This window comes from Haplochromis burtoni, unplaced genomic scaffold (genome assembly GCF_018398535.1).
Source record: "Haplochromis burtoni strain Fernald_Lab_line unplaced genomic scaffold, NCSU_Asbu1 Contig_859, whole genome shotgun sequence".
NCBI classification, from domain to species: Eukaryota; Metazoa; Chordata; class Actinopteri; order Cichliformes; family Cichlidae; genus Haplochromis; species Haplochromis burtoni.
In genome coordinates, this window is record NW_024583220.1 from 58,463 (window position 1) to 63,767 (window position 5,305).

Genomic DNA, 5,305 nt, shown 5'->3' on the forward strand with positions numbered 1-5,305 from the left:
CTATTTCCTCTGTTCTGTCTCCATCTGTATCTTTGTCAGTATAAGTTTCTCTTTGAGTTACTTTTGTGATTTAATAGTTTTCTGTTGTTTCTGGTTTGCTTTCTTTTCCTTCTTATCCTGATTTTCTGTAATTTGTTAATTTCTTCCACCTGCGTCTCACTTCATATCTTTCTCCGTGTCTTTGTCGATATCTTTTGTTGTTTTACATTTGAATCTTTCATTTTAAATTGCTAACACACCAGAAAACACACAAGTCCCATTGGCTGAAATGTTTCAAGACTTTATAAATAAAGTATTGTGGCGACACACTGGTGCCTGGACTTAATAATAATAATAAGAAGAAGCTCCATCACAAGTTAAAGCACTTATTGTGACTTGCTAAAATGACGTGTATGTGTTTAGCTCAGGAAGCTCAAACCCTGAACCAAACATGCCAACGATTTTCTGTTCTGACAAATATCTCTATAGCACCACCTCCAAAAATATATTGCCTACATCATTTCAACACAATGTCACAACCACAGATTATATTGGTTTTATATATTTAAAATGCTTATCATGTAGGTCTTTGTACTGTGTATGCTTTCATCTCTCTCACTTTAGGCCAGTCAGTTAATCCTGTGATGCTTATTCTGTTGTGCGTCTCTGGACATTTCTTTTTAATTTATAACTGTTTGCGTATCACACAGTGGCCTATATCTCGCTTCAAGGCTTCTATTTGCATGTTGCATTTATGTGTAAGTTGTATGATATATAAATTATTAATAGTAATGAAACATTACTTGAGCTAAAAATGGACAAAAAATGGAGCTAAAAATACAACTTTTGATGTGTCTGTAATGGTTCATCTACCAATACAGAAGTGCCTAAAATGCAGTACCACTGAGGGTCGGTAGGTCTCGCCTATTCCCACTCACACTCCCACTGAAAAATTGTGACCTTATCTCATGAATTTCAATCTGATGTCAGTGCAGTCCTAAATCATGAGATTTGGGTGTCCCCCAGCAGCTCTATCCACTTGTGCAAATATGGTCTGTTCCTAAATTAAGGCCACCATGTGGTCAGAAGGATTGAAGAGGAACGCTGAAACTTTGTGTTGGGAAAGTTTCAGTGACTTACCATTATTCTAATTATTGAAGTTAAATCAGAAAAAATCTTTAACAGAGAAGTTTTTAGTGGGAGGAACGTTTTATCACTCATCAGGTGACGTCTTCAGTCTCAGCTGACTGCAGGTTTCCAACCTTATAAACAGGACATTTGTACAATGACTGAAACCAGCACCACTGAATGAACAATGGGCTGGGAGGTCAGTTCATTGATTATTAATTAATATGCAAATGTCATGTCAAATGTCAATGTCATGGCCATTGATCAACAACCACTGATCAATGGCCATGAGTACCATTCACAGAGAGTTGGGGAATGGCTGCAATCACAGCATTGGAAGATGGTGACAGATGTACCCTTAGGCCCCTCCTCCATTCAGAGATGGTCTTTCCCTTTTCACGTAAACGGCCTCCTTGACTCTGCCCTCAAACCAGCGTTCCTCCCTGTCCAGGATGTTACATCCTCATCATTGAAAGAGTGTCCACTGGCCTGTAGGTGTAAACAGACTGCAGAGTCCTGGTCTGACGAGGTGGCTCTTCTGTGATGTAGCCAGAGGTTCTTTGGTTTCCCCGATGTATAAATCCTGCCAATCCTCCTGCACTTACCAGCGTACACTATGTTACTCTGTTTGTGTCGGGGGACCCGATCCTTGGGGTGGACCCGTTTGGCGCAGCATGTTTTGGGGTTTAAAAGCCACAGAGACGCGGTGTTTAGAGAAAATGCATCTCAGCTGTTCTGATATTCCTGACACATATGGGATCACTACAGGTTTTCACTTAAGCAGCGGTTGTCCTTCTCTCCTGGATTGGATGGAGCTTTCTTGTTGACAAAAGTCCAGCTGGGATAACCACTTACTCAGGGCCTTCTTGATGTGATGTTCTTCTGCTTCTCTGGCCGCTGTGTCTGTGGGGATGGTGAAGACAGATGTAACATCGTACGAGACCATGGTTTCATCTGCCTCCATCATGACATCTCTCACTTTCTCAACAAAATCCAACGTGTTCTGGATGTGGTGTTCAGAGCTGCCTACCAGCCGTTGAGGATTGAAGACAGAAACTTAGAGATGTTATAGGGTGACCGAGTTGATCATACAGACAATCGGTCTTAAACCCTGTATCTTCGGTAAACCATACAGACTTGGTGTAGACTCCCCTGGGTACAGCCTGTGGTATGAGGTCCGGTTGGTAGCCTTGTCTTGTTCTAACTGCTTCAGACAGTCTATCACCCTCTTGCTGTAGCCACTTCCTGGGTCTTGTTTCAGGGGCTCATAAGTATTTTTGTCACTAAGCAGTGACAAAATTTTCTCATGATAGTCTTTCTGGTTTAGCAAAACTGTGCACCTGCCCCTTGTCTGCTGGAAGGATGATAATGTTGTTGTCATTGTTAAGTGATGTGAGTGCCTTCCTCTCCTCCATGCTGATGTTGGATGCTGGGGGCTTTGCATTGCTGAGGCAGGCCCAAACTTTTGTCCGTAGTTGCTCTGCTTCCATGTCTGCATGTTGGTGTTTGAATTCCTGTTTCTGTGGCTGTGATAACTGATAACAGCATTCAGGTAGCTGTTCTGCACTGTATTGGCACAAATTATATCTGTAAATTTCGTAACAGTACTTTCAGAAAGACATCTACTGTGATGAAATCTATTCCCCACTGCATGTCTGTAAATAAATGCTATTAGTAAATGATCAGAGAAACAAGGGTTTTCAGGAAACACTGTTAAATGTTCAGTTTCTATGCCATATTTGAGAACAAGATCTAGAGTGTGATTAAATCTGTTAATAACAGATTAAATGTTGAAGCTGTCATTTGTAGCATCTACATGAATGGTAAAATCACCCAAGTCGGAGAAATCTCTGACTGAGGCCCAGGTGGACGATAGATATCAACAACAAAACAAAACAAAAACGTTTTTTGATATTTCCAGCTGGGGTGGAAATGTGAAGCATCAGGCTTTCAAATGAATTCAGACTCTGTCTGGGTCTTTGGTCGATTAATAACTTGGAGTGGAAGATTGCTGCCACACTGCCCCCTTCTGTCCTGTGAGGGTTCGAGGATTCTGACATTTATATAACTGTTGATTCATTTAAACTAACATAATCATCCTGCTGTAACCAGGTTTCTGTAAGGCAGACTAAATCGATTGTTGATCAGTTATTCATTCATGTGCTAACAGAGACTTAGAATAGAGATCCCTAGTGTTTAAAAATCCACTAATACATAATATAATAAAAACATCCAAGATTAAAAATATTGTATGAAAACTACAACAGTGGCTCCAGTGGACACATTTTTTTGTGTTTTACACTCAGTTTCACTTCAGCTCTTTGTAACTTTCCTCAGCTCCACAGCTGCACTGTCTGTGCTTCTAATTCTGTATATATTTTATTTTATGTTTATCTTTGTTTATTTTATTCTTCTTCCATCAGCTCTGTTCCATCAACTTCAGTTATCAATTAAACACAGACCTACAATACAAAATAATATTCAAATACTACTTTTTCTCTTACACTTACGGGACTTTTCAGCTTCACAACACTTGGGATGGAGTTCTTACTGAAAATAGAAAAATCCCTGGTCCCAACAAAGAATAATTTCAGCACCTGTTAGTTCACATTGTTGTCAGCATGCGATCAGGCTTTCAGAAAACTTTAAAGGCAGGCAGAAAATTGAAGAAGGGCTGATTCTTACCTGCTTTTCCTGCTGTTGGAGTGCTGATTGTGGTTGATAAGACTACTCTGAAACTGATAAATGATCTTATCTTTCTGCTTCTTTAACTCTTTCTGTCGCCCCTGATGTTATTCTGGTCTTTCCACGTTCACTCTAACCCCGAGTCTCTCATTCTCTCGTCCATATATCTCACTGCCAGCAGGGTGCATTCTGAGTATGTGTGGGCAGCAGCCAATCAGAAAACAGCAGCCTTTGCGACACTGGTGGCACACACATGTTCAGCCTCACACTCTCATACTGACTCACTTTTTACAGGCTACATAGCAAACGATGCTCTCTCTGTCTCTCTCTCTCTTTCTCCAACAGAGAGAGAGGCACATCTGTCATCTGCTACTCTCATCCAGCCAGAGGATTTTTGTATGTTAAAACTTGATAATCTCCTGGCAACGCATGGTCCCTGCAACGCTGAGATTGAATGATTTTATGTTTAAAGTTTCCTTGCAGTCCTTGTGCTTCATGTAAGGCTTGAAAAAGCTGGTACTTACGTGCTGGTTTCTATGTAATGTTGGGTTAAGAATGTTATATAATCTCTGATGTCACATCAAGCGCATCAATGGAGGTTTTTTTCTGAATTCAGAATAGTAACAGAGAGTGTCAGCCAGGCCTCAGGATGGAACATGAAAATATCAGTGATATGAAATAAAACATTAAGCTGTCACCATGATGAAAGTGTCCTGAAGGAGTATTTAGTATAACCAACACACCGCAGGCCCTCTTCTGTGTTGTTCTCACAATATTAAGCATCTGAACTGGATCTTATGTTTGAACTGAAATCCTTTATTGTCATTGTACACAGTACAACGAGATTTAAAGATAACTTCTCTTTAAATACAAACAGTAAAATAAGAAAGCAACTCTAAGTACTAATGTGTTTCAGTTCCATCAGAGACGCACCACTGATAGCAAGCCTGTTTACTCCAAAGGACATAGGAAATTTTTCCCAAAAGAATTTCACATTTCAATTAATCTGACCACAGAACAGGTTTCTACTTTGCTTCAGTCCATTTTTAATTTAGTTTTCTCGGGTGGTTCGGTCGTAGGTCAGCAATGGCAGAAATGCCCTCAATAAAATGTTAAACTAGTCCATAAATGACATGGTGAAAGACCTTGATCAAAATTTAAGCAGAATACCAACTGATAAACTGTATGAACCTGTGGACACTTCTTGGTCCAGACGTGCAACTGCAGATGCTTGCTTCAGTTGGCCAAACAGTTCCTGGTGACACCAGCTTCTTCTGGTCCTTGTAAAAAAAATGGTTCTCAAATGCTGGGGAAGTTGTCTCAGCAAGGGAGATAACATGTAAGCCCATCCACTGTGGAATGGTTATTATTTGTCAGTCAAAACACCTGAGTTATATAAACACACACATCCAGTACCCCAAACACAGTACCAAAGAAAATATCCAGTACACCAAACAAAGTCAGAACTAAATAAATAAAAAAGCCTTTGCATTATGTAAAAACATTTTCACTG

At 40.1% G+C, this 5,305-nt stretch overlaps 1 protein-coding gene across 1 annotated transcript in view; it reads right to left on the reverse strand.

Annotated features, from left to right (window-relative positions):
- LOC102313061 overlaps positions 1–3,989 on the reverse strand; it is a 51,909-nt gene extending 47,920 nt beyond the window's left edge. Inside the window, exon 1 of the mRNA XM_042215890.1 lies at positions 3,793–3,989. The gene's annotated coding sequence lies outside the window, so the exon portion shown is untranslated. The remainder of the gene's footprint in view (positions 1–3,792) is intronic.
- Between the last annotated feature and the right edge of the window lie 1,316 nt (positions 3,990–5,305).